General features: G+C 38.7%; 1 long non-coding RNA gene and 1 pseudogene across 1 annotated transcript; one reads left to right on the top strand and one right to left on the bottom strand.

Annotated features, from left to right (window-relative positions):
* Window positions 1-2,968: 2,968 nt before the first annotated feature.
* The window catches only part of LOC117462558 (solute carrier family 22 member 13-like), a 35,306-nt pseudogene continuing 19,693 nt past the window's right edge, over window positions 2,969-18,581 (bottom strand).
* On the top strand, window positions 14,563-16,094 carry LOC139435534 (uncharacterized). The gene is made up of 3 exons (XR_011644778.1): window positions 14,563-14,802; window positions 15,585-15,664; window positions 16,029-16,094. It is a non-coding gene; the product is annotated as an uncharacterized lncRNA (long non-coding RNA).

Below are 18,581 nucleotides of genomic sequence, written 5' to 3'. Positions count from 1 at the left end.
AGAGGGAACAAGGGAAGAAAAACGAGCAGGAACACACTGATAAAAACGATGTTTTGGTCCAGGAACGCTATCAGGCAGGGACGAAATACACCACAAATCAAAATCGGACAGGGACAAAGACGACAAATCAACAAAGATCACAAGGAGAGATAGGACTATAAAGACACCAGATGACATAGAAAGACAACACACAGCTGGAGAAGGCAGGAATTAACTCAAAGGCAGAAGGTGAAAACCATCATACAATCACATAGGCGGGAAAACAAAAAGGCAGGAAGTAAAGCCTGACAAAAACACCAAGAGAAACACATTTAAAAATAAAACAGGAAACATTAAACACAAATACTAAGATCATGAAAGTGCAGACAGAAAAAAAAAAAGGATATAAACAGTGAGTTTTTAGGGTGGGCTAAACATTATACAGCCCCACCTAGTGTCAGCAGAAAGTATTAAAAATAATGATTACAAAAAAATGCAAAAAATGTATTAAAAATTAATTAAATATATTTTAAGATCATGTTTAATCATCTGATTCGTCTGTACATTGCTGTTTTAGTCTGTGTTCTTCTAATTAGTGTCTACAGTGTGTGCCTATTGAACTGTTTAGAGCCATGTGGGACAAAACCCGATCCTGCCCCTCCCTCTTACTGTCTAAGTCAATGGTGACTGTAAAAACTACACTGCGCATGCTCAGAATATTTTCCTATTTAATGTGTGTGGCAAAAAAATAATGACCATAGGGGCAAAGTGCTGCCATCCCCACCATACGTCATCTCACATCATTCAGAGCTGATTAGCTGTAAGTACGTGTGCCGCGAAAAGTGTGGTGTGTGAAGAGGAGAAGAGAGAGCTGCAGTGAGGCGTCCTAAAACCCGGAAGTAAGCTGCGCATGGCTTCCCTCGACAAAAAAGCAATGATATTTCTCCATAGGATTTTAGAAAATAGCTCCAAATAAGGTCTGTGGGAAACAAACCTGTTAGATAAATGAACGTTTTGTTCAGCCGGATAATATCCACATGTCTACCCTACTTTTATAATTTTCGAATCATAAATCTATTGATTAGATTAGATTTATGATAGACTTTTGAAACTACAAGAACATAAGGAGGACTTTTACAAAAAAGTAATAGAGATTTTTGTCCAGGCAAATTGACTTAATCTTCAAGTCAAGGTAAGACTGCAATTTTATTGAAAATGGGATCTTACTAAGAGAGAACAATTCAATATTTAAATGATAAAATTACATTTTTTGGGTATCCTTCTGTTGAACTGTCTGTTTAAAATTAATTGAAGCATCAGACATAAAAAGCTTTTGAAAATAATATTATATTTTGATTTAGGTCAAAATATAATATTTGTAAACCTGAAGAGTCAGTGCCAGTGCCTCACCAGCCATGAACCTCACTACAGAAGCTTATATATAGACATCTACGTTTTTTGTGCCCCACCACTTTTGTACATATAGAAACGCCACTGTATGCGGTACATTACAGTATTTTTATCCTCTGCAGAGATCAGAACATACCTGAATCGGACTCTTTTTCCTTCATATTCTACTTTAAATGCGGACAGTTTTGTTTGAATAAACTGTAGTTAAAGTTATATTCAAATTTTGTTTTTAACATGCTCAGGACCTAACCTTGGTTTAACCCAGGGGTGGGGAACCTTTTTCCTCTCAAGGGCCATTTCAATTTTGTTGAAGTTGAAAGCATCAATCTGGTGCACGTTGAGAGCAAAATTAGGAGATCTATGGATACATCTCTCAACACCCATATGAAACAGAACTGGAAGCAGATTTATTTTTCTTTATGAATATTTGACAAATCACTCCCCTTTCAAACTGTATTCTTCTTTATTAATAACAACTTTTTGTTACTGTCATATAGTATTTTATACCTGTTTACTTTATTCTCTTATTTTTTGATAACTATAATGATCATATAAAGATGTGCCTTTACCTCACTGGTTGTAGAAAAAGCTTCTTATATTCGTTAGCATAGCTAGCTAACCAGATGCTAATAACAACAAAGTTGTTGACTGTATGATCAGTATGACAGATGAACAGATCACCACTGGGCTTTCAACTAAAGACACAGACACGCAGAAACTGCGGCATGTGTACGGCTCCTTATCGGTACTGCAATTTCTGAAGTGCTGGAGTGGCGTTCTGGTGCTCTCCGTCAGAACTGCACCCCTGTCAGTCGAGACATATACCAGGCTCGTGATGTGTTCAAGGACCCTAACCTTGGCCAGGAAAAACGCCCTCGCTTGTTTAATTTGTTTGCGGTCTAGATTTCTTACATTTTTTTCTTTTTTGCGTGTGTTTATAAATTACCTCGAGGGCCGTACCAAATTGTCTTGCGGGACGTATACGGCCCGGAGGCCGGAGGTTCCCCACCCCTGGTTTAACCCTTTAACCCAGAGAATATAAACTAATGAAGTTCATCCAATACAAATAAATAAAATAAGAATAATGGAAAAGAAAATTGTTATTACTGTTATATTATAATAATATTATTTCTGTTTTCACTCTTAGCAGCTGTTTGTTTTGACAAAAACACACATTTTACCTTTCATCCTATACAGTTCCTTTCTTTTTGTAGATGTGTCAGAGTACCACTGCTTACACTTCAGACATAACCCCAACAGAAGGGAATGGTATTTGGTTTGTGTCTCCCAAAAGGATACATTTGACAAATTTGTCAAATGTTAAATGACAAAACTTCCCACAATTCCGAAAAAATCAGTTTAGACCGCCATTGTGAAGAGTTTTTTATTGAAATGTTTGGCAATCAGGTTTAAATAATAATAATAATAATACATTTTATTTGTAAAGCACCTTTCATTGCTAAAAGCAATTCCAAGGTGCTACAGGAGGCATAATATAAACGAACAAAAGAAATACAAGTTTAATCAAAGGCTTTTTTAAAAGAAAGGTTTTTAGGCCTTTCCTGAAGGCGTCAGTGGTCTATGGAGCCCTCAGGTGGTCTGTGAGGGAATTCCACAGGTGAGGAGCAGCTGCACAGAAAGCCCGATCCCCCATTGTGCAGAGTTGAAATAGAAAGTAGATCGCAGAAAACCATACATAATTTAAGTAACAATTGAGTTTTCTCTCAATGAAAACATCCTCCCCTCTGTCATGAACCTTTGAGTGACCTAACCTTCACCAGCACTTTTAAATTCGACAAGCAGGTCAGCACCGTAGTCAAATCCTGCTTTTTTTAAATTAGACTATTGGCCAAAACCAAGTCGTATTTATCTTTTAAAGACCTAGAAAGGGTTAGTAATGCCTTTGTTACCTCAAGACTGGATTACTGCAACGCTCTATGTGGGTATGGACCAGGCCTCAATTAAACGCCTGCAGCTATGCAGAACGCAGCTGCACGTCTTCTGACTGGCCACAAAAAGCATGACCATATCACCCCAATTCTGGCCTCACTGCACTGGCTTCCAATTTGGTTCCGAATTGATTTTAAACTCCTTTTATTTGTTTTCAAAGCCCTAAATAGTCTGGCTCCGGCCTATATAGCCGAACTCCTCCATCGCTACACCCCAGCCAGAGCTTTAAGGTCGGCTGACCAGCTGCTGCTGATAGTGCCCAAGACCAGGCTCAAAACCAGAGGGTACTGAGCCTTCGCAGCAGCTGGCCCCAGGCTCTGGAATACTTTGCCCCTCCATGTGAGGTCGGCCCAGACCCTGGGGGTTTTTAAATCCTCACTAAAAACTCACTTCTTCTCCCTGGCCTTCTAGTCAGAGCGGAGCATGACACCTGACTATTCCCTGATGTGTTTTTGTTTTTTATATTTCTGTTGTAAATTATTGTTTTTTATTGTGATTGTAGTAATGTGTTTTTTTACATGTACAGCACTTTGGCTAAAAATCGCTTTTAAATGTGCTATATAAATAAAACTTGATTTGATTTGAACATGCTACTACTGTATTAGATCAAGTTAAAAACTGAACAACTGACTGAAATACAAAGATTGTCCTGAGGGTGGCACAAGAGATTAAGCCATAGTTTCATTTAAATTAAAAGGGTTTGTAACCCTGTGATCATGTATGCTGTCACTAACTTCCAGAGATATCAGCTCATAGACTTTGAAATATATTGTTTGCCAACATTTAACCTGAGGGTGGCAGAATAAGAAAACCAATGGAGTGTCTAATGGAAAACATCAAAGTAATACAATTACAATGTCTTGTGTACAAGGGGATATGGTGGCTCTGAAATAGGGCAAAATGACAAAATGCCTTGCCTTGCCACGCCACGCCACGTCACTTTGGCTCTTCAGCTTGGTCTTATTTCTGTTGGGAAAAGGGAATAAACAGAAGAGTGTGTTAGTTACAAAATGAATCCTGTATGACAATCCTACGAATATGAATTAATTACAAATATTAGAGGGTATGTTGTTCGTGTCTTCATATTGCCTGCAGTACTTTGGAGATGCGTGAAAATAGCTAGTATTGGTCAACATAAAAAAAAAATCTGATCTCATTTGGAGATGCTAATGATATGCTGTTATTCATTCTGAACAAAAATAAAGCCAGATGTATTAACTGTGCAGGGTGTAATAAGGAGACACTGTCGGATGCTTACGTGTTGCCCTCAGCCTCATCGGTTGAATCAGGAAGCTCTTTCCCCCTGGTCTCAAGAAGAAGGAAGCCCAGGGCTCCACTGACCAGTGTCAGGCTGCTGAAGACTACGGTGGGTATGGACCAGTGGTACACAGCCAACATGTTGAGCAGTGGAGCCAGCAGGCCACCAACCCTGCTGGCAATGGAGCCCAAACCAGAGGCTGTTTGTCTGAAACACAGTTTTAATAGAATTTGATCACAGCCTTAGAACTATTTTTCAAGACAGTTTGAGCCGTTGAACTAACTGTAATGCTCTTAGTTGCCAGAGAGTTGACAAAATGGTCTAGAACACAGGTTTTCTAAAGATGTGTCTAAAAATGCAATTTTTGTGTTAAATGTTCGGAATTGTTTGAATATTTACTTTTGTCACAACAGGGCAAAAATATTTGTTCATTGTCTGCCTCATGTTCCCTTCTCCCATTGGAGTCAATGAACTCAGACCTACCACTGTTCTCTTAAAGACGCTAGGCAGGGGCAAAACCCATAAGAAAATGTACTCCGTTTGCTAAACCGTCTTTGGTGTTATTCTTGTGAACACACTGGTGAATATACCAATTACTACAGTGAGATGGGAGGCTTACCGAAAAGATGTTGGGAACAGCTCCTGAACATACACATTGCATATGGATCCTGCCCAGTTAATGAAAAAACGTCCTGAAGTTGCTAACGTGGTCATAGCAACAGCACTATCTTTGAAGAGAAAAACACAGTGTCAGATAATTAAACAACAACAATGTTACGAGATGGGTGTTTGATTTTAGAATGAGGCTTCCAATGTTATCGAGAAATCTGGAAAAAGTGATGGTAACACTAACATCCCTTAAATACACCATCTGGGAACCATGAATATCTGAACGTAACCCTTAAATGAGCATTCACACATAAATATGTTGGGAAATATGAATGCAATTTTTACATTACACCCATATAACACTTTTTGCACCCATATTACACATTAGAACAACCCTATTACACCCATGTCACACCTATCAGACCCGTATTTAACCCATGTGACATTAGTATTACACAAATATTGTTATTATATCCATGTTACAGCAATATCACAGCATAATTACACCGGTATTACACCAATGTAACACAAATATTACACGGTTATTCCACCAATATTATAGATTAAAACAATCTTAATACACCTGTATTAAACCTATATTATACCCATGTTACACCCATGTAACACTGTTATTACACCAATATTACAACCATATTACACTGTACTGACACTGTTACAACCTCAATTTGGTCACAGCCTTTCAAATGACTGTATCCTAAAAGGATACAGAAACCATTTCGAGGTAATGTTATGGTGCAGTCACTAACTAACCACCATTGCTATCCTTTGCTACAGGCCGCTAGTTAAACTAAACATCATAGAGACAACACCCAAAGTGCTTTACCTTGAGGAACAGCTAGGATTAAGAAGCACAAGTATCCCCCGATCAGAAGAGTTGACATCAGTGACACTTTTCTCCCCAGTGCTTCAAACAGCCATATGCAAAGGATATGAGCTGGGAATTCAGTCAGACCAAATATAAGCTGCGTCAGGAAGATGTCCAAGCCAAGATTTCCAACATTGAATGAAAGGGAGTAGTAAGTAACATTCAAGGAGAACCTGATGATTTAAAAAAAGAAGTATTTAGCATTTGAAAAATAAGTTGTTAAATTCATTATAACCTAAAGTAAAAATCTCAAATGTGTTTTTTATCAGTCTCTTTTGCATTTAAAAGAGTTGTTATGTGTATTGTAAAATGAAACTTACCATGCCAATAGTATGGTTAAGAAATACTTCCTAAGCACAGATGATTGCATGAGAATAATTATGCCTCCCTTTCTCACAGTTTTTTTCTCAACAATCTGTAATGCACAGGGGATGGAAACAATATCATGCTAACATTTGCTTAGGTTAGTAGATCATAAGAGTTAGATTGGCAAAAGTTAGGAGTTAATAGAGTTACATTTAGATGTCTTTGATGGAGATCAGACATTGTAGAAATGTCTTTCTGTAGTAATTACTTAATAAATAAACACCATTCGTTATTTTTATTACCAGTATGACGGTAATATTGCATTTACGTTAAGTCTTGATACAATTGTAACAAAATAACAACTTTTTTTCTTATTAAGGGACCTTTTCCAGAAGAGACTCTGAAACAGTACATTTGTTAATGGCTGCCACTTTGGTAATCAGCTGTTTAGCCTCCTCTGTCCTGCCTCTGTCCAACAACCACCTGGCTGACTCTGGTATAAAACAGAAACAAGGAAATAGGCATACTTTAATAATCTGTAATTTCAGGGAAACATCTGATTGTAATATAAAAAGAGTCAATACACACCATATGTAAATAGCAACAACTGCCAGTGGAGCTGCTGTGACTAGCTGAGCCAGTCTCCAGTCTCTGATGAAGTAGATCATACCAGCCAGGAGGCACTGTCCAACTGCTCCAAATAGCTGAGTAATACATGCTCCCCAGGATCTTTTGGACACCCCGATCCACTCAGTGGCTAGAAACGGGAAATGCATTAGAGTAAACCTTGAATAAATTACGCCAAAGTTCAAAGACAGGTTTGATAGTGAACACGTGAATAAAATAGCCCAGGAATGGCAATATTATATATGTGAAGAACTCATCTAAACGTGAAAAATATTTTATTAAATTGAGGTAATAGCTAATAAAGCTAATAAAAGCTAATACATCAAGCCTCAATGTATACTGTATGTAGTAGCCAATTAGCGCTACGGATATAAGTAGGAACCAATGTTGGCTTTTGCTGGAAGGCTAAACTGTTTTTAACCACACACACACACACACACACACACACACACACACACACACACACACACACACACACACACACACACACACACACACACACACACACACACACACACACACACACACACACACACACACACACACACACACACACACACACACACACACACACACACACACACACACACACACACACACACACACACACACGCACGCACACACGGGCACAACAGTAACTCAAAAATAATTTTATGAAGAGAAAGGTCTTTGTGAGTAGCTAGTTAACTGTTAGCATCAGCTAGTTTGTTACCTAAATGTTTTAGCTACTGTTACAAGTGTTTACACAGAGATTCTACAGCAGTATGTAGTACATTATATGATTAACCTGAACTGTACAGACTGTTGTGATTTTATGATGAACATTAGCTTTTGTCCAGTGTGTTTGGCTACGAGTGTTTTCAGTTTAGCTAGCTAGCCAGACATCTCCCACTGTGTTCAGGAAAATAAATTTCTATTTGGAAAAAGATAAATAAATGAATGTGTGCCGGGAAATTAAAGGGAAAATTGAAGAGTTAAAACAAAAAAATGATCTTTTACTGTAGCCAATGGGATGAAAGCAACAGCTTGTGGTTGGCGTGGGTAAGGGACTCCCTATCCCTTTTCTTGGTTTTCTTTCTTTCTCTTTCCTTTTGTATTATTGTTTACATAATTTGTATCTGTATATATGTCTCTCTGTGAGGGTAGAAAACAATACAAAGTTGGTCACAAAAAAAAACCAGTGGTGGTTACATGGCTTGACAAAGATAACCATCCATCCATCCATCTTCTCCCGCTTATCCGTGGTCGGGTCGCGGGGGTAGCAGTTCCAGCAGAGAGCCCCAAACTTTCTTTTCCTGGGCGACATCAACCAGCTCTGACTGGGGGATCCCAAGGCGCTCCCAGGCCAGCGAAGAGATATAATCCCTCCACCTGGTCCTAGGTCTACCCCATGGTCTCTTCCCAGCTGGACGTGCCTGGAACACCTCCCTAGGGAGGCGCCCAGGTGGCATCCTAACTAGGTGCCCAAACCACCTCAACTGGCTCCTTTCGACGCGAAGGAGGAGCGGCTCAACTTCGAGTCCCTCCCGGATGACTGAACTTCTCACCTTATCCCTAAGGGAGACACCAGCCACCCTGCGGAGAAACCCCATCTCGGCCGCTTGTATCCGCGATCTCGTTCTTTCGGTCATGACCATAGACTGTATATATAAATGGACGTAGGGTCCGTGACGTCACCCATAGGATTCTGCAGAGTTGCCGTGAAGCCCTTAGTAGGCGGAGTCGGCCACTAACGGCTCAACAGTGACGTCAGAGTTCAACTCCCGCCTGCTCCAGCCTGCTCCAAATAAGGGCAAATAGGCTGTAGTCTGTCACTTTATTTGACTAAATGTGTTTACTTATACATTTAATAGGTTTACACCTTCTGTCCATCTGTGCTTTTTATTTAAAACATTTGATTAACTTTTGGTTCACATTTCAATAAATTGTATTTGTATACATTATTCTTACTGAAAATGTTAGATTACACATTCACATCTGACTAAAGATTGGCCCCATTTATTTGTGACGTTGCAAAACAAGGTACATGTTGTGAAGCTCATAAAGTGAGGCAAATAGAAATAATCAGCTGATGGAGTGTAGATGTGGAAATAGCTGCATTCGATCAGCTGACTGTTTTTACAATAAAAGTAGTTTCTTAGTGAATGTCCTGTACTGGTCTTAAAATCTCATAACATCAGCTTTTAATGTTCCTCTTGGATGTTCTTCTTGACCCTCAGAGAAGGAGAACATGTCGTGTCTTTCAGGTATGTCCTTTCCTAACAAAAATGACAGGAAACATAAAACATATTATTGCAGAACAAGTGTGTTATCTATGAAAGCAGTGTGTTTGTGTGTTTAGGGGCTGTATATATAATTATTTTGTAATTGTAATGTTTTTATTTTATTTCAACAATGAGCTACAAAGACAATCAGATTATGAATGAACAGAATGAAGTTCATCAACATTGAAATATATGTTATTATCAAAATAATATTTAACTGTTATCAAAACGTAGTGCAACTGTAGAAGCTTGCTCTGTTGTCTCACTGAAAGAATAACTTTTACCACGTTTTTTACAGACAATATTGAGAGATAAATATTAGCAGTTCTCACTATGTGTTAAATATCTTTGCCTTCAATACATTAAATTAGAAAGCTGACAAAGTCATATTGCTAAATATCTAAATGTAACTTTTTGCATGGAAAAAACCCATCAACTTAAAAACCCATCAACTTAACTGATGTGTAGGTGATCTTAACTGATGTGTAGGTGATTTAGTATTTAGTATTGTTTAATGGAATGTATATCAGTGTATTCAAGTCAATACTTCATTCATTTAAACCAATATATTTCTTGATTATTTGTACAGTAAGAAAATAGTCTTTGTACCTGTGCTGAAGTTCACTGCTGTGAGGAGTCCAGTTCTGTCTCTCACTCTCTGATCCAGCCTGTCTGCATCACCTGGACACCTTAAACAAACAGATATATATATATATATATATGTAAAGTACCATGTGTACAAACAATATAACTGATTCTCTTCTGTTGGACATGTTGGATTGTGTATTGTCCGAGTCAGGGTCCTTTTTATTTTACTGTAACTTTGGAAGTTGTGTTACCAATGCTTACTGTTTATTTGATACCCATTTGGTAATGCAATTAATAAAAACAACAAGGTTTGGGTTCGTTCTTCAGATGACTGTGATGTGAACGTGTAAGCTCAATAATGAACTCCAGCTCAACCAACCATATTGTAATATCTAAGTAATCATCTTGAAATATGACATTAATAATTGTAATATACACACATCTTATTGTGAGGTTGATTTCACATAACTACTTCGACATTAACTTGTCTACATACTTGAGCATAGCCAATTTAAATTAACCTTAGATGCATACAGTTCTACCTACATAATAAAATATCTCTAAGTTATGCAGCATCTGATATTTAAGAAGTGTGTTACATTTGAAATGGCAGAAAGTCTTGTTGCAATTTCCAGATATTAAAAGAGGTCCTTTGAGTTTCTCTGAATGGAATACTGAAGAAGCTGACCTGTGAGTAATGTTTCAACAGGTATTAAAGTAACTGAGGTTTGAAATGTAGAAAGAACATATTTACAGTTAAAGCTAAAACATAGTAATGTAATGAGACACAATGTAATTTAAACAACATCATGTAACTAGTCTGGTAAAGAAGTAAAAGCCATAGACTTTATTGTTTAGGTCATTATGGGGATATACATTTCATCTACATTTATAATAGAAAGACATTTGAGGACAGTTTGTTGGAATTCTGTATTTATTTTTTCAGCGGGATAATATCTAAGCACTGATGGGTAGAAGCAGTATCACCAGGAAGCCATTCACTTTGTTAGTATCGTGATTTTGGTTGTTTTTGAATCCATAACATTAGTGTGTTTCTTTACCAGAAACATTAGCAGTTCAAATCATATTTAGATTTTTAATGGGATCTCAAGGATTTCATTTAAAAATAAACACAGATGCTTGTCAGAAATTCAGAGCTATTGAAATATGTTATTTAGTTGACCTAAAGATGTTGGGGTTCTTATTTAGTTGGCACAGTCCAAGTATTAAGATTCTGAAGCTGCACAAGTAATTTAGAAAACCTGTTCACAGACGTCTGTTGTTTTAAGACACCCCACCAACAGGCTCCAAGTTGCCTACGCAGTGGTGGGTCAAACAGCTGAGGGCCCCAGAGCCCGGAGCGTAGGCTTGAGGGATTTTGTATCAGATTTCTCCACACAGGTTGTTGACGCCAAAAGGGGGACCCGAGACGCAGGAGGCTGAAGGTCATCGGGACAAGGTGGATCAACCCCAGGTGCTCCGGCCCCGACCGAGTGACCCAGCGGATCTCTCAGGCCGTCCGCATAGGAGGAAAGGGGGACAGCTCGTACCACGGGAGCCAGTGTGCGGCGGTGGAAACCACCTGCTAGGACCAGGGGACGACATCAAGACGGATCTGGGTCTCGTCATGGAGGTCGACACGGATGCTGTCATCAGCGGACTGGAGGAGAAGGACCTCGAGGACATCCTTGCAGCAGACGACTTGGAAGCGGCTGGCAGTGGGCTGGGGGACTTGTCGAGGCAGCAGAGGAGTCTACTTCTCTCTGATCAGTTACACCCGTGAAGGGAAAGCCGCATCTCCCCCTCCCTATCAGCTGTCGTGTGGGCTATTCCTTTGGGGGGGCGGGCAGGCGGGCTGATGATTCACCACCAGGAGACTACTTCTTAGCACTCAGCTGCCCCCTCATGGTTCCTTCACTGCCATGGGAAGTGATGTTCTGTTCCTTCACGATTTCAAATACTTTGGATCTCAGTTTCTGATGGATTTATACGATATTGGAGAGGAATGACAACAGTTATGTTTCAAGTGCCTTGTGTAAGTTGCACTCTTTTAGAAGAGTGCAAAAGGGGGATTGCAGCATCTGATATTTAAGAAGTGTGTTACATTTGAAATGGCAGAAAGTCTTGTTGCAATTTCCAGATATTAAAAGAGGTCCTTTGAGTTTCTCTGGTAATTATCAATAGTAGCATTTAAGTGAATACTGTTCAAACAATACTTGTGTTTGTGTTTTATATTGATTTCTCTGTTTTATCCTTTCATAAATGTGAGGACTAAAATGGCTATGAACAAAGGGCTAGTTGCAGTAAACAGGGTGTTATTGCTCTGCGGGGGAGGTGTTATGCAGGACATGGGGCTAGGTGGGGGAAGATCGCTAGCATGTCATGTTTTCAGGGAAGTCTACATATCTTGAATAGTATATGTGTGGGTTTAATTACTTTGTGTTTTGTGTAACCAGAAGTTGGAGATATGAGAGGTGAAATATTTGTGTTATCTTTGGAAGCAAAGAAATATCCTTTAAGACACATCTGAGGTCTCTGGAATGTGGGAGGGGGGTGTGTGTGTGTGGAGGTTGAGTACACTCCACCCCTTCCTGTATCTGTTGGTATGAAAGCCTATTCAGCTTTTTGTTCTGCCTCTCTCTTCTCGCGCCGCTCGGACCGGAAGGTCGTGGCGGCCTGTGAACAAGGGCCAGGAGTAGGCCTACTCCTGACATTACGCATATGATATGGTTTTGCATGGTAATGTATTGATTGTATTGCATTGTTATATTACCATTAAAATAGATTATTGTTAAACGGTTAATTGTATGCTCTGGATTCCTTCCTGTATGATAACCAGCTTGTTAGGGACGCGCAGAGATTTGGAATGCGGACTAGTAATCCCTACAAATCTCTAATAGTTACAAGGATGTAACCTTATTTTATCAACCTCAAACAGAAGCCGTTTGTTCAACAGTATTATCCCACTTAACACTTGTCTATTTAGTTTGAACCTTTATATATACAGTCTATGATTTTAACTTGGAGGCTAAGATTACAATCGTTAGCACCGAAGTAGCTACCACTAGCTTACATGCTAACCCAAGCCTTACCATTCATTACGTAGTTGATTAAAATCATTAACACATAAATAAAGCACTCGAATTTCACTTACCGCATTCATGCACCGTCTGTTTTAACCGCAGAGCGAGTCACAATAGTCCGAAATATAAGTATGAAGAACAAACAACCACAGCCGGCTACAAGTTGTGTTTCCTGGATGAGCTGAGCAGGCAGAGTCCCTGTAGCTTCACGGGGCAGCTAGCAGAGAAACAAGAAGCTAACAGCGGCAGGCACTTGACAGAGCCGTCACTCAATGGGACCACGCCCTAATTTATGCACACACTTTAAGACCTAATATAAATAAAAGGGTCTCGTTAGAAAACAATTCACTCACAGATCCATAATCATGAAGGTGGAATCTAACTATATCGATAATAAAAATGTATGGAGCCAGGTTTGCCGCTTGGTCATGACCAAGCGGCAAACTGTGGGGTAGAGCCGGGAAGCCAATACGGAAGTGTCACACACTGTAGTTCATATATTGGCCGATAGGCGATGGCTGCAGAAAGGAGCAATTTCCATAGACCCCCATGTTAAAATGCCCAACTTTACAGCAGAAAAAAACATGTTTCTATCCCTGGCTCCATACATTTTTATTATCGATATAGTTAGATTCCACCTTCATGATTATGGATCTGTGAGTGAATTGTTTTCTAACATGACCCTTTTATTTATATTAGGTCTTAAAGTTTTTTGCATTAATTAGGGCGTGGTCACGTTGATGGACACGTACATGCCTCACTGTCAGCTAACAGCAACTTGTCCACTCTGCTAGGCTACAACCATAGAGGCTACAACGTTAGTTAGTCGTAGTTACTGTACTTGACCCTTTAGCCGTGTTCGTGGTGATATACCAGACAATTAAGATGTCGTGCTGTGCGCTTGAATGTACTAACAGAACTTCCAAGAAGTCTACTCTCAGCTTTTTTCGGTGAGTAAAATGATAATATTATACATGTTAACCCCGTTAGCAGGTGTTTGTGTGCTTGTTAGCTTAGCTTGTTATGTAGCTTATTAGCCAGCTAAGGACGTAACCCTTTACACATGTGTATATATATATATATATATACAGTTTAGTTTATGATTCAGCCTTGGGTAAGACTTTTTTAGTCTGTTAAAAGGGGACCCATATTATCCCAGTGGTGGCCGCCGGAGTCCGCCGCCGAAGCTAACCGGAGCCGTAGCTAGCCCTTTGCGGCTCCGTTAGCTTCGGCCAGCGGCGGAGCCCGGCGTTATAACTGGAGATCAAGGAATGCAGCTAAACGCGGACTTGGTTCGCCTGCAGCCCGCTATAGTATTAGCTAAAGAAATGATGTTGAACAAGGCTTATTAAGCTGAACATCGCCACAATTGTTCTGCTATGTATCGGTACTTATTTTATTTTCTTAACGTGTGAATGACAAGCATTAAGAATAACAACAAATAGCTATTTATCTTGCATATCATCTCGTTTGATTATGAATGTAACGTTTATATAGTGGAACTACACTGTTTTATCAAAACCAAAGTGCCACGCAGTAACTTGGTAGGCCCATGCATGTATTTCAGCAGGAAATGTGCAACCTAGATTACATTTACCAACACAGACTATATAGAAATATTTGTAAAAGTTGTTCATGCGTTATTAAGTGAATATGGCATTAACCCTCCTGTTGTCTTTGGGTCGGTTTTCATGTATTTTTGAATAAAGGTTTCCTTTAGGTGATCCAGACAGGCTGGACCAGTGGGTGCTGAACATCCGGAGGAATAAATGGACCCCCAACGTTTCTTCTCGCCTGTTCAGTGCACACTTTGAGAGTCATCCCTTCAGCACGGACTCATGGGTACAGATCCTTTAAAAAAAAAAAAAAAACTTGGTTCCATTTGTGTAAATTGTTATTACTAATTAAATACATGTTATACAATGCTAAATAATTGTTATGGCACAGCTTGCACATCAGTGATGAGTAATGTTCTTTTGATTAAAAGCCAAATTAAGATTTTGCCAGTTAAGTAAAGAAACATAGAAATCGATTTATGCAAAGACTCTTTATCATAGATAGAGAATTGCCATTTCCCCCCACATACTCTATGTTAAAAACAGATGAATTATATTACCTTTTTTTACATTATTTTAATAGCAACATTCATTCATCTGTTGTCATCTTATAACTTATTTATCTTAACAGCTATCACTGTAAAAAAATGTTTTAATTTAATTTTACTATACAATATTTATCTTTACATTCTGTTCTTGCATATGTCTTATTATATTTAAGTGTATATAGATTTCTGCCTGCACTAATTTATTATTCTTAATTTTATTTTGAATTTCTTTTATTGTTTTATGTCTTATAACTATGTTGCATTGTTGGAGGAGCTCGGGACAGAGGATTTGCATTGCCATTCCTACACTGTAGCCTATGTGCTATGACATAAATCCTTTGAATCTGAATCTTGGAAACACGTAATTGTTGAATGGATTAACTGCATAGTTAACATATTGGCCCTCTATTGTCTTTTATAATGCACTCTTACATTTAAAACAACATTATTCAAAATAAAGTTGAATATCTACAGACCTCAAAAAGTTATTTTATGTGTTTTTGTTTATTATTTTTATTAGGGAAGGAGATGCCTGAAAAACACTGCAGTGCCCACCATTTTCTATTTCACCAAAGAACAACAGCCTGGAAGGAGAAGCAGGTGAGTAACAATGACGAGGTAAGTGACACTCCTAGTTCGACTGTTAATAGCAATGAGGAGGTTGCAGATGTCGACCATGGTAGTGGTGAAAACAGTCTTGCTGCTGATCAGAGCAATATCATTATGATACAAGGCACGCCTGAAGAAGCCTTTGTTGTTCCACATGTGGAGCATAATGACATTTCAACAGCCAATGCTTGTGAGGAGGATGTTGGTTTGGGACGCAGCAGCCAACAAACAAAACAAATTGGAAAACAGACAGACTCCGCCTCTGTTCACTCTTACACTTGGGCTTTAAACTAAGATGGGTCATACTGAATAGTATGTGCACACATTTCTAACATGTGATCTTTCTTTCATGTAGGACGCTTGAGGGAAGTTGCAACGCCTCGGCCAATGTGATGTCTTCTCCACGTGAAAGAGATTGAAGGCATAATTTATAACTTGAGACAATTTTCCAAAAGTTATGACTTGTATTGGCTTAGATAGTAATGGATTACATCTAACACTAATCAAGATCGTATAGAAAAAAGGAAAGTGTAATCCTTAGTTACATAGGAAAAGATGTAATCGGATTAGTTTTACTTAATAATAGGGAAACTCAGGATTACAATCTTATTCAAAACCTAAAAAGAGCATATATATGTAAAATTATCAAATTGTATCTCTTCTCTGGAAGCCGTACTGTTCTGTAGGCTAATACTTTCATTGTGAATCTATACCTACTGCCTGAATCTGCTTTATGGTATTATATTATACATTTTAAGTAAAAAAATCATATTAATATTTCTTCTCTCCTGTGTTTATTTGCATTGCATTTGATATTGAGGTAATCCAAAACAAAAATAAAGTTATCAGGTTAGATTACTTTTATATCTTGATACTCACATGAAGTTACTGGTTGTGTTTTTGGCCAGTAGCCCTCCCAACCCTGTACATAAGTTATATCATTTTAATTACCGATACAGTTGTTGCACATCTTTAATTTATTTTCTAGTGTACTTGAGTCATACAATGATTCTAAACCTTTACTTTTCATAAAATGCAATATGTAACTTTCAATGTGTATTTATCACATTTTCAATGTAAATAGATCTGATTAAATAAAGAGTAAAAGCACAATCTTAAATGTTGACAGTTATCATTTTCCTATGCTTATTGTTAATGTAGTGGTGTTATAAACAAAATGTTGTCCTAAAGGAAATTAAGATGTTTTTTATTTGTTGACAAAAGATTTAAAGTTGATGCTCACAACATGTGGGAACATTTATGGAGAAAAATGTTTCTATTGTAAAACAAATATTTATCTGCATACTGAACAATTTAGAAACTCTCTAAAAGGTATTATCTTTTGTGACGTTACAACCCTGTAGGGATTGTGGGTATTGCACTTCATAATTACATTCTATGGTATGCATATGCAATTGATGCCAAAATAGATGGGACTAGGGGAGACCTTCCTGTTGTTTGCATTGTCACTGATAAATGACAGCGTAGTATTCATTGTCAAGATTTTGTGTTTTTAAACTTGGGACTCTTTTCAGACTGCTCCGGCTTGGGAAAAGATTTGAGCCTTAATGTGTAATGTTTTCTGTATTGTATGGTAAGCTTATCCTTTCATTTGATAGTCCCATTTGGATGTGATAGCTAACATTTTCAGTAAGCAGTAGACAAAAGAAGTGAAAATATGAATGTAATTTATTTTCAATATTTTACTTAAATACATAATTATTTTAACAAATAAAATAACAAAAAACATCATAACAAATACAAAATAAAAGGTTTGACAGCCAGCCATGCCCATCATGGGCCTGGAGAGCTGCAGAGTCCATTGGGGGAAGAGGGGGGGTGGGATGTGGGGAAGAGGAAGAGCAGCCATGTTAACAGTGTTATGGCTACAGATGTTATATCTAACTCAACATTAGCCATGACAGTCTGGGCTTAGCAAGGGCCTTAGAATACATACTCTAAAAGCCAAATCCAAAAACAGTGATACTGACATTTTAGCAGTTCACAGTCTTTGGAGGTGGTCTTTCAGGCAATTGGCTGGTGACTTAAAAAATATATCATTTCCCCTAGGGGTGAAATGAACTCCATCTCGCAAAAACAGCCCAGGACTGTCATGTCTAATGTTGGAGTGGTCAACAATGGCACCATTTAGGCTATGAACAAAAGTAGCCATAACACTGTTAACAAACTTCCGGGCCTTGTCAATTTTGACAGGATTTGCACCAGCCCTCCACCGGCACCTCTGGGAGAGCATGATCTTCAAGCCAGGGTGCCGATGGTGAAGCTGGTCCAGGTCCTCCTTCATCTGGTTCAGCAACTGAACACTGGGCACATCCCCCAAGTCATTGCCGCCACAGTGGATGAGGAGGACATCCGGGACTGCTCTGCCTCGCAGGGAGTAGGAAAAGAAAGGGAGGACACCTCTCCAGCGCAGTCCACCCCAACCGAACCAGCACACCCTCAGGTCGAGGCCAAGGTTGCTGCCGATGGTCTCTGTAGCTCTGGGCTCCACGCCGGACATAGCTGTCTCCGATTATCCATACAGTCACCATGGGAGGAAAATAAATGAGAGTAACAAATGCTTCAGATCATGAGGAATATCAAATAAAGTATAAAGGGTTGCTCATTTTGTTCCTTTGACAATAACATACAAAATAACTATGAAATCACACCTGTATGGTTAAAAGTAACAAAAGAGCAAAACCTCAAAACACAGATTAACAGCACACAGTTTATATATATATATATTTATATACTGTGTGCTGTTTATCTACAATTGTGCACACATGTATATGTATAGTATGTTTGTGTGTAATGTCAACCATCTGACGTCCTGTAAAGTAAGCCAGGAGCATCAACTTACAGGTTGTGCAGTTTGGCGTGGAGGAGGTTGCCATCTTCTTTTTTC

Source organism: Pseudochaenichthys georgianus, chromosome 17, assembly GCF_902827115.2.
Source record: "Pseudochaenichthys georgianus chromosome 17, fPseGeo1.2, whole genome shotgun sequence".
NCBI lineage: Eukaryota > Metazoa > Chordata > Actinopteri > Perciformes > Channichthyidae > Pseudochaenichthys > Pseudochaenichthys georgianus.
This window is presented reverse-complemented; position numbering and strand designations above follow the sequence as displayed.